Source organism: Myotis myotis, unplaced genomic scaffold (genome assembly GCF_014108235.1).
Source record: "Myotis myotis isolate mMyoMyo1 unplaced genomic scaffold, mMyoMyo1.p scaffold_m19_p_1, whole genome shotgun sequence".
Taxonomy (NCBI): Eukaryota; Metazoa; Chordata; class Mammalia; order Chiroptera; family Vespertilionidae; genus Myotis; species Myotis myotis.
This window is the reverse complement of record NW_023416313.1, coordinates 204,440,395-204,452,420: the sequence shown is the minus strand read 5'-3', so window position 1 is coordinate 204,452,420 and position 12,026 is coordinate 204,440,395. Positions and strand designations below refer to the sequence as shown.

General features: G+C 46.3%; 1 protein-coding gene across 5 annotated transcripts in view; it reads right to left on the bottom strand.

The window, feature by feature from the left end:
- FLVCR2 (FLVCR heme transporter 2) overlaps window positions 1–12,026 on the bottom strand; it is a 61,927-nt gene that overhangs the window by 31,360 nt on the left and 18,541 nt on the right. The gene's annotated exons all lie outside the window — the stretch shown is intronic.

Genomic DNA, 12,026 nt, shown 5'->3' with positions numbered 1-12,026 from the left:
GGCACAGGGCCGGGTTGCAGGCTCAATCCCCAGTGTGCGTATGCAGGAGGCAACCAATCAATGATTCTCTCTCATCATTGATGTTTCTATCTCTCTCTTCCTCTCTGAAATCAATAAAAATGTTTTTTTTAAAAAAAAAAGAAAGAAAGAAAAAGAAACACAATCCCAGTATTTCTTAAAAATTAAACAGGGACATTTTCTCCTCAAGATATCAGAGAGAGCTTTCTTTTTATTGACACCTCAATGCACACACACCCCTGACCACCCTCACCATCAATACCTGTTGAAAAAAATTATAGTTGGGACCCTGGCTGGCGTGGCTCAGTTGTTTGGGCGTTACCCTGTGCACCAAAGAGTAGCTGGTCCAATTCCCTGGTCAGGGCACATGCCCAGATTGTGGGCTCAATCCCTGGTAGGGGTGTGCAGGAGGCAGCTGATCAATGTTTCCCTCTCACATCAATGTTTCTCTTTCTCTCTCTCTCTCTCTCTCTCTCTCTCTCTCTCTCTCTCTCTCTCCCTTCCTCTCTCTCTAAAAAAATCAATTTAAAAAATAAAAATCATAGTTGGTGTTCTCAACACAGGATGGCTCTCCTGCAGCTGCACACCAATGAACAATGGTTCCTATACTCCAGTCTCCATGGTACAGTAAAACAATGTTGACTTTTTTGTGTGTCATTTAAATTCTTGATTTCACTGACTGTTAACCAGAAGCTCAGAGACCAGCTTGGGGAAAGTTGAAAACTTCTACACCCTATAACTCCAACAGCTTGCATTCAGTAAGACTCAGAAGCCTAAAGTTATTACCACCTTTACAAACATGAAAGCTTAAGTTCATTGTGTAAATAATTTAGCAACTGACAAGGCATCTGTAGTATAAAGTCATATGCAATCGCATGCATCTATACACACAGGATATGGGCAAACTGGCTATGAACACACACACACAAACACACACACACACACACCCCAACAAGTTAAAACAGTGGTCGCCAACTGGTGGTCTGCGGACCACTAGTGGTGCGTGAGGTCCAAAAGATTGGCGACCGCTGAGTTAAAGCATCTCATTTGCCTTGGAGTTCACACTCTATTTAACCTGACAGATAATGTGACTTGGATATGTTTCCAAGGTCAGAAATGCCTTGATTCTGGAGTAACTAGCTGTGACTCAACCCCCAAAGCCCTTCTGCCACGTCATAACAAAGCAGAAAATGAAAAACAGCCCAAGAATGTGGGCAAGCTTCAAGTTCCAAGACTGAAGGAAGATAAGTCCATTGTCTTCAGGTTCCACTTTTTCTTCATTTTATTTGAAACTGTAGGTAGGGAAGCAATTTGCTTTCATTCCACACTATAATGCCAATCATCAGGTGCCAATCTGCTGACCATCTTGATTGGTTTTCCAGCCTGTCAATTATAGCCACTCAGGATGGTCACTAGTGGTTCCCGGCTCTGGAACATTCACAAGTCATCATCTACAGGCCCAGTATAGGGTTCGTCCACTGTATGCGAATCTATAGTCAATAAGTCAAGCATCTTTAAAGCACCTACTATGTGAAAAGCATTCTGGTAGGTATTTTGGGAGGTACCAAGATGTATGTGGAGGGATGGAGGTGTGAAATAAAGATTAAAAGATAACACAAATAGTGACACTTGTGTGTTGAAATTATAGAATGTTATCGTTTAGAAGTTCCTTTGTCATCCTTTATTACAGCAATTTTCAACCGGTGTGCTGCAAGAATTTTTAAAACAGGCAATACCTGACTGTTTAGTCAGGGACACTGCCCTCTTTTCCCTTAGACTGTCAAAGAAAAACATGACAACAGACAACACAACAGACGTTTGGTGTGAATGCCCTGTCTTGAATCATAAATACATAAGTCATATAACAGAGTTGCATATTTTTGGTCATATCTATAACAAGGTTGGGTCTGATTAATTCTTGGTACTAAAAATCCTTATATACAAGTATAGTATTGACATTTGATTTTTTTTAAAAGTCACTTTGGAGCAAAAAGGGTAGGTAATTCCTATTATTATTATTATTGTTGTTGTTGTTGTAAATCAATCAAAATTACACCTATTTTTGGTCATAGTGGCAAAAAATATTTTTGGTATGCTGCAGAATTTTAGTAATTAGTTTATGTGTGCCATGAGATTGAAAAAAAGTTGAAAATCACTGCTCTATTGCAACCTAATTATTAGAGGGCCAAATGGAGGGTAAGTGAGGTTAAGCTCAAGAGGTTAAGTAACTTGTACAGGGTCATACAGAGTTCTAGCAGATCTCTCAGCTTCTAGGAATTGTCTCCCTGTCACCGAGGGTCAAAAATGTTCCCCTATTGGGTCAGCAGCTTTCCCTGCAGCAGACCTTCAGCTTAAAGATTTACTTTAAACTTGATCTCCCAATGACCTACTCTGAGGCTCACGCCTATGTCATTCATTTTAAAATATGTGTTTATTGGAGAGAGAGAGAGAGAGAGAGAGAGAGAGAGAGAGAGAGAGAGAGAGAGAGGAATAGAGTGATAGACACATCATGGATCGACTGCCTCCTGCATGTCCCCCACTGAGGATCAAGCCCACAACCCTGGGCATGTGCCCTGACCAGGAATAGAAACGTTACCTCCTGGTTCCTAGGTCGATGCTCAACCACTAAATCAAACCGACAGGGCATCCCATGTCATTCATTTTAAAATGAACCCCACACCTTTCTGCCTTTCCACCTGAACATTCCTCAGAGACATACAGTGGTTAAGGGGTCAGGCCTTAGGGCAGTGGTTCTCGACCTGAGGGTCGCGACCCCTTTGGCGGTCGGATGACCCTTTCACGGGGGTCACCTAAGACCATCCTGCATATCAGATATTTACATGACGATTCATAACAGTGGCAACATGACAGTGATGAAGTAGCAACGAAAATAATTTTATGGTTGGGTCACAACATGAGGAACTGTATTGAAAGGGCCAGAAGGTTGAGAACCACTGCCCTAGGGTCAGAAGGCTCTCAGCTGAGCCTGTTTCCTTATCTACAAAAAGGAAGATAATACTATCTAGCTCACTGGGTGTCCTGAGGACTGAAAGAGCTCATGTGAACGGACCTTTCAGCAGAAGGCTTGACCCCAGACGAGGCCCTCGCTCCCCAGCTGCAAGCCTGGCTCTCCCACCCTGCCCTCTCACACAGCCACGGGGGCAGCGACTCATAAGACCAACCATGCTCCCCTGGCTAGCTTCCTCTTCCTTTCCTGGCTCCTTCCCTCTGCTCTTTTCTCTCAGTCACCCTTGACTCTGCCCTCTCCCATCCACTGTCCTTGGACGCCCGCTTTGAATCTAACCCCTCCCCTTCAGGCAACTGTGATCTCTCCTCCTGCATGAGATATTCAGGTGCCCGGTCCTCAGCACTTCACTGACCACAGAGTCCCTGCTCAAGGACCTTCAGGAGCCCGCCCCCCCTCAGAGGGAGCATGCCGTCCAAACCCCTCAATCTGCTGTTCTTGCCTTCCTTCACCTAGTTCAGTGATGGCGAACCTACGACACGCGTGGCAGAGGTGACCCGCGAACTCATTTTTCTGGTTGATTTTTCTTTGTTAAATGGCATTTAAATATATAAAATAAATATCAAAAATACAAGTCTTTGTTTTACTATGGTTGCAAATATCAAAAAATTTCTATAGGTGACACGGCACCAGAGTTAAGTTAGGGTTTTTCAAAACGCTGACACGCCGAGCTCAAAAGGTTCGCCATCACTGAGTCCTAGTTCCAAGCCACCTTTCCAGGCCCACGTCCGACTACTTCCTCTATGTCCCTGGTACTTGAGCCTGATGGGATGATCACAATTCCAACCTTCCCGTCTTCTAGTCTCTACCTTTATCTGAGCAGTTTCCTTGCAAGGAAAGGTCTCCCTCTTTTAATTTCTGGGAGACCGCCTCCAGGTCAGTTTTCCTTGATTATCCTAGCGAGGCGTGATCTCCTTGCCCTAAACATCTCTACTCCTTCGGTTTTCAGCCATTTTTCTGGCATAATCTGGTGCCTGGTAAACAGAACAGAGGCTTCCTCAATCCCTGAGTGTTGAATGAATGGGCTGGAGTCAACTAGCAGATCAGAAAAACAACACTTCCCTTCAGATAAGTTGGAACTGAGACCCACAGAAAGACATGGTTGGAAATTTAATCTAGACAAGGCTCTCAGAGAAAGTTTGCTATTTAAAAAAAAACATGGTTGAGGATCCTTTTTTAAAAATATATTTTGTTGATTTTTTACAGAGAGGAAGGGAGAGGGGTAGAGAGTTTGAAACATCGATGAGAGAGAAACATCCATCAGCTGCCTCTTGCACACCCCCTCCTGGGGATGTACCTGCAACCAAGGTACATGCCCTTGACCGGAATCGAACCTGGGACCCTTCAGTCTGCAGGCCCACACTCTCTCCACTGAGCCAAACCGGTTAGGGCGAGGAACCTTTTAAAATCAGAGACACATGAAAGATAAATTTGGGTTCAATATAGATTTCCACACACTTAAAGCCCATCAACCTATCTGGGCCAGCTTAAAGCACACAGCCACCCCCCTCCAAGGTTATATTTATATGATGAGAGACTAGATACTTGTACTAGTATGTGTCCTGGAATCTCTATAGTCAATCAGAACGGTCTTGGAAAAGAGTCATCCGAAGCTAAGGTTCGCAGAGTACCACAGTTGAGGAAAACTTAAGCTACATAGACAAATGTAGGAAAATGTTATCATATAAAGGGTCGTTTAAGTCCATGCCAATTTTATGGGCACTAAAGTGCAGCATGCCTAATGTCCCTCCCATACAAAAACGTGCCCACATGGGACTGTGCAGCTCGGCCCAGCACAGCCACCAGCAGCAGGGAGGCCCCCGCTGGGTCTCCCAGGACCACAGCCACGTGGGACTTCAGCCCTCACTGCCCCACTGTGTACTGGTGTGGGCATTTAAACTCCACAAAGATGGTGCCATTGAGGCACACATACATCATTCTCATCCTCTAAATACCTCTCCCTGTCTCTCCTTGATGTCACTTAGACATTAGTTACCTCAGTGAGTAACTAATCTGAGCAAACGATGCACAAACAGGGGTTCCAGGGCCCCAAATGTAAGGGACAAGGTTAGCTGAAGGTGCTCTGCAGAAAAGCCACCTTTGGACTGTGGGGGAAGCTCAAGAGCTGTCCTGGAACTGAGCCTGTGGATGCCCCAGGAACAAAGAGAACGAGGTTGCTGCTAGGGCGCTGAGACATCTATGTTGAACTGGCAAACAAGCCCCCAGCCACCTAGGAATGCCAGGCAGCTCCTAGACAAATGCCAGGTTAAGCGATAATATGCATGCAAAGCCTGCTCATATGACGGTAGTTTTGCAATCCTCAAATCCAAGCCCTTGACTTCTTTGGAAAAGGCTAATTCAGAGCTGAGGAAGTAGCAGACCTTTGGGAACCAAACCAATCCCATTGATTTGGGGGGAAATCACTCATGAAAGAGGTTTATGGATTTAAAAGGCTAAGCTTTGATCTCTAAGAACTTAGGGAGCAGGGTGAGAGCTGGTCAACTCTAAACGTCCTTAGAGCTCCCTCCCCAGTCACAGAGTTTGACTCTAACACTGTGATTATGCTGATGGTCTATGCTACCTTGACACTCTTGGATTTCCTCAGTCCTAGAGGTTAGGGAAATGCAGGAAGCAGCAGCTACTGAAATTAGAATAGCCTGCTGCAATGCTTGATTCCCAGGTAAGGTAAGAATAGTACTAACAGCTGCACATCATGCTCACCAGGCCACAGGCACCGTCCTAAGCACTATTCATTCTCTCTCTCTCTCTCTCTCTCTCTCTCTCTCTCTCTCTTTAAAAATATATTTTATTGATTTTTTACAGAGAGGAAGGGAGACAGAGAGTTAGAAACATAGATGCGAGAGAAACATCGATCAACTGCCTCTTGCACACCCCCTACTGGGGATGTGCCCACAACCAAGGTACATGCCCCTGACCAGAATTGAACCTGGGACCCTTCAGTCCGCAGTCCAACACTCTATCCACTGAGCCAAACCGTTTAGGGCCACACTCTCTCTTTTAATGCCTATTTTTAAGTTGAGGAAACTGGCATTTAAGTAGCTTGCCCCAGGTCGTAACAGTAAACGATCAGGCTGGACTTCACGCTCAGGCCGTCTATACTAGAGTCCGCACTCGCAGGCTAAACTCTCAGGTCATGGCTATTCTCCAAACTAGAAGGAAGGAAACGAATGCATAATGAGCAGCGTGCTAAACGATTTTGCACATGTTATTCCATTCAATGCCTCACAACAAGCCCCTAAAGTTGGCATCATTCTCTCTGGTTTGGTTTTGTACAGATAAGAAAACATCTGTAATTTGCCCAAGGTCACCCAGCTTCTAATGGCAAACAGATTCAAACCCATGGCTGTCTGACTCCAAAGCCTTTGAAGAGGGTGAATGCCACCGAAGTCACCGCCCTCAGACACCTGCAAGTCCTCTTGTCTCATATACTCGATTCTGTAATTCAAGCTGTTGGAGGGCGCAATGGTGACAGGTGTCTCCAGCCACAGTCTGTTTTTATTTGCCACTTAGTTACTCCCTATGGTAGTGGTCAGCAAACCACAGCTCACGAGCCACATGCGGCTCTTTGGCCCCTTGAGTGTGGCTCTCCCACAAAATACCATGTGCAGGCGCGCACATACAGTGTGATTAGAACTTCGTGGCCCGTGCGCAGAAGTTGGTTTTCAGAAAGGAGATAGACAAAACATGTATATAAGACGAGTGTGGATGGGAGAGTTGGAAGGAGTCACCTCAAAAAATGTACCTCAATCAGATTGAGGACATTTTTAGCAAAGACCAGCTTAAGAGTACCCTAATTAATAACAATGTACCTACCTATATAGTTTAAGTTTGAAAAATTTGTCTCTCAAAAGAAATTTCAATCGTTGTACTATTGATATTTGGCTCTGTTGACTAATGAGTTTGCTGACCACTGCCCTATGGGATTTCTGGTTCTTATGTAATGCTTAGTTTTGGGGTTCTTTCCCTGTAGGGTGTTGTCTCTATAATTAGATTGTTAGCACCTTGAGGACAGGGACACTGACTAACGTTTCCTTGTGTGACATCTCCCCACATCATGCCCAGCACAATGCCAAGAACAGAAATGTAACTTGGGAAACATCTTCTGAATAAAGAGATGACTCTTCGAAGCTCAAACCTGAATCAAATATGTCCAGTCTTTTCTACAGCAAACAAGTTGGGCACAGTAGCAGCTTGAAGTATTGTGTGAGTTGACCACCAAAAGAAAGCAGATACAAAGTGGAATAACACAGAGAAAACTTTTGGGGGTCCTCAAGGTAAGGCCTGGAAGCCATTGCAACAGAGGCTCATCAAATTCCTACTCTCAAACCTACACTCAGTGCTTATTGAACACCTACTAAAAAGTAAGGGAGGAGGCAACCATTGCAAACAAAGCTCACTCACATCACCAAGTTTATCTAATATACCTTGATCTTGACCTACAGCCTTGGTTCTGGGTTTCCTCCTCATCTGTGGGGGGGTGCAAGGTAGCTGAAGAGCAGAGGTCCCCTAGGCTGTAAACAGAGAAGATGCTACATTTAGAGGAGGGGTCTGAGTTCTACAAAGAAAAAAAATTTTTTTTTTATTAGGAATGAAAAGGAATGCTGACAAAGGGCTTTACTGTTGTGTGGTTTTTTTTAGCTGAGCCTCACACTTGTGCCTACTTTTAATCATCAACTCAGGACGCTCCTGGTATACACGCTCCTCCTTTTAAGGTTCAGTGTTCCTCGTGAACTTGACCTCATGGTAATATCTGCAAAGGGTCAGACTATGTCTACATGAGAGGAGATGTGAAACCTCCTCTGCCTGCCCTTTCACCGACAGCACGAGTCCCTGCTGGCTTCACCACTCAAAGGTCCTTCTGATGACAGTGCTGAGGGCCAATGACCACAGGCTCGTAGAACTTCCCCAATGACTAAGCGAGAAAAGAGGAAAAATGAGAGGATGTCTTCCGAACCACCAGGCCAGCTAGAGTGGCAGAGTGCAGACCTCATTTTCTCCAAGTTTTTTGTATTTGCAGTAGACAACATGCAAAGCTCCCCGTTCAAATGCTTTGGGCACTTCCCACCAACTCTGCCCCAGAAGCCAGCTCACAGCAGCCAACAGACGGGTCCTACTGTCCTGTGGGCTGTTGCCCTGCTCAACTCTGCCAACGCCCCGCCTTTTGACAGAAGGTGCTAGGACAGCCCAAACCAGAAAAAGCACTGAGTGCCTGCGATGTCATATGCTGTCATTCATGTGACAATAAATGTCTCTAATCCTCCCAAGTTTTCTTCTAAGTCTGATTGGACTTCCTTGGTAACAGCACCTCCCACTCTGAATTTTCGGAAGCGAAACGCAGACCCGGGGGGGGGGGGGGGGGCAGGCCCTGGAGGAGCTGTTGCTCTCTGGCCTACCATGAGCAGAGAACCAGTTCCTCTTACTTTAGGGCATGTCTCCAGAGACAGACAGGGTGGGCCCCATGTAGCTGTTTCTTAAGATGCCAACTTCACTAGTTAACTAACCCTGCCTTGTGATCCCAGTGAGAAATGTGGAAAGGAAATCTAAACCTTGCACCGGGAAAACTACTCGTCACCCATATCACCAGACCTGGCCCTGCAATTTAGGGGCTTCCTCCAGGACCTGCTTACACAAAAACATCTCCCAATGCCCTGCTCTGAAGTCTCCCCCCTCCTCCTCATTCAGAAATCTTCACCATTAGGCACTCCTTGCGTGGCCACTTTACAGTCTAATCCAGCGGTTCTCAACCTGTGGGCCGCGACCCCTTTGGGGGTCGAACAACCCTTTCACAAGGGTCACCTAAGACCATCAGAAAACACATATATAACTACATATTGTTTTTGTGATTAATCACTATGCTTTAATTATGTTCAATTTGTAACAATGAAATTGGGGGTCACCACAACATGAGGAACTGTATTAAAGGGTCGTGGCATTAGGAAGGTTGAGAACCACTGCTCTAATCTCTCTTCCCTTAAACCTGAACTCAGAGACATTTTCTCCCATTCGCTGTTGCAGCCTCAGTTCTTAGAATGTTGCTGGGCACAGAGTAGATGCTTAATAAATATTTGTTTAATAAACAAATAAAGGCTCTGGTACATTGGCTCAAAAGAAAACCACCCATACCTCTCAAGAACTGACTGCAAAGGTGAGAGTGCCAAGCCTGTAAGTGGATGTGTGGCTACTTCTCCAAGGTGGGCCCTTCAGGAGAGAGTCAGGCCAAAGGGATGATGACAGCCTTTATTCACCGACTCTCATTTGTTCCGTTACCTGCTGTCCCCTGGGGGGAACCAGGAAAGCTGGCTGGAGAGGATACAATCCAGGGCGAGTACAAAAGTTCAAAAAGAGACAAGACTGGATGGCAAATGGTGCAGGAACCTTATTTTCTTTCATCTGCTCTTTATTTTGACTTTTTTTCCCCCTTTGACTCAAACTGGGCTCACTCAGCGCCCTGACTTATCCACCTCCCTCTCTCTTGCTTAATCATTAAGCCCTCAGGACAATGAGGTTTTAGTCAGCATCCAGGTGTCTTAGGAACAAGGTCCTAGGTCTACTGACTATAGAGACAGAGTTTTCAATCAAACTAAAAACAAAATTTTGGTCTCGATTGTGTTTTAGCTCCATAGCCAGGAAAGCGAATCCACAGAACAAATCCTTGTGACGTTGGACAGGACAGAAAACTCCATGGCTGACATCAGGACCAGATGCAATGACCAATGACCCCCTACCCCTGATACCAACCAATCAGTAGAGACCATAACCCTAACTCCTTTAGTCGCCATGATTAATGATTTTTCCCTACAGAATCCATCTCTTGAAAGCCATCAGAGAGCCAGGTCTTTGAGCATTACCTACCTGTGACTCCGGCATGGCACCATCTCCTTAATAAATCCTTACTGTCTTGGCTGCAAATTTCTGTTTGTGTCTTATTGAGCTTTGATGCGTGCAGGCAAACAGACCCGTTCAGTCTGATAACAATGACCAGGGGCCTGTGTGGGTTATTTGCAAGGGACCGAGAGCTGGCCCAGGGTGGAGGCACCCTAGTACAGGTCGTGCATTTTTGAGGAGGAGCATAGAATTCAGGGCCAGCCATTCCTGGGGCAGGTGATATGGTACCTACCCTCTTCCCTGAGGAGAGATTAGAAGAACTCTGGGGAGAGAAAGCGCAACATCCTCACCAGGACTGTCTGAGCCCCATTTGTTACCTGTGATCACTGCCACTTGTGTGGTACAGCCAGGACCACCAGCCCCTTGGAACACCGCTCCTAGGCCCCGCCCCCTAGCTCCTGATGGCAGGGACTCAATCAGTTCTGTGCTGGGCCACCACCTCCATTTTTTCCTACATGAACGGAGGAGCCATCCTGGGCACATGTGGACTGAATTGCTGCTTTATGCCAACCCTTGGCAAAGGCCCTTCTTGGAATCAGAACGCGCTGCAGGACTCCCAGAGCCACCGCAAGGCTCAGCTCACGGGGATCCGTCCGAAGGGACGCTCTGGAACCCAGCAGCTCTGGGAGAGGCTCCTACCGCCAGAATGACCAGAGCGGGTTGGGAAACAAAGAGCTGACTGTAAAGGTCAGAATGCTGAGCCCTATAAACAAGGGTGTGGTCCCTAACCCAAGGTTGCCCTTTACAATTTAGATAGGACATGATCTGTGTATAGGGAAGCCCTTTCATTCTGTGTCACAGGGCAAATCTAAAGTCTTCCTTCTTTTTTTAAGGGCACGTAAAAGCTAGCATTACACAGTATTTCAGTTTTCCGGGCACTGCATATCCAGCATGGAATCAAAGCCGCAAAACCACCCATATAAGGGAGGCGACAGAGTTCTAAGAGAGCATGTTGTTTTCTCCATTTCATAGCCGAGTTCAAACCACTTGCTGAAATCACAGAGTTTATCTGTGGCAACATAAACACAGGGATGTCTGATGTTCCCATCCCTGGCACTGCTCTGTTCCCACAGAACCTTGCTGAGCCACAAGGCACTGAGCAGACACATGTCCCAGAAGGACGTGGTCTGAGACTCGGGAATGATCCAGGCTCTGAGGGGACTGTGTTCGAAAAAGGCTCTGTAATAAATCTGATCCAAAGTAACCTCCCAGGCGATCTAACCATAAATCCTAACAGGGTAAACAGTCATGCCCAGACCTACAAAAGGCTTACCTTTGCCTTAAGCAAGCCCTGTCTACCTCTTATCAAAGTTCTTTCTGAACAGTGAGTCAGAGACAGTCCAATGAGAGGAGAGAGTTTCTCTGTAAGTCCCTAAACAAACCTCCAGCCAGTGATCTGGGCCCTGAGAACACAGCTCCCTCCTGCCCCCACCCCCACCTCTCCTTCCTCCCTACACACACAGTAGCCTTCAGAGAACCAAATGTCAGCAAGGAAGACACCTCACCACACAGATAAAGCAAGGGGTTGTTGAAATGCCAGTCCCAAGGCCAAACAGCAGGCCAGAGGCTGAGACTGTCTCCTGTTGACCAGGACAGTGACCCTGGAGATGCAGGAGGCTGTGAGGGGCTAGAGGAGGGGAAGTGTCTCCAGAGAACTAGGGATCCCTGATCTTCCCAGGCCCTGCCCCCAGCTCAGCCAGACTCTATCAGCTGCTGCTCTCCCCTAGATCAGGCTTCCAAGGCTTTTGGAAGTGAAGAGATTAGGTGGGGGAATTTTCTCAGGGCAACCAGTGTGCATAAAAGGTGAGGAAGAGTAGTAAGAAAGTTGGATCAAGATGCATTCTTCTCCCCCACCCCACTGAGGTCATGGAAATCACAGAAATTGCTCTGGAATCTTCCTGGTAATCACAGAAAAAGCTCTGGAATCTCTGATAATCACAGAAAGTACTCTGGAATCTTCCTTCAGCAATCTATGCATATAAAAGGCTAAACGACCAGCCAACCATCTGACCACCAGTACAATGATGCGCACTGACCACCAGGGGCAGATGCTCAACACAGGAGCTGCTGAGCTGCG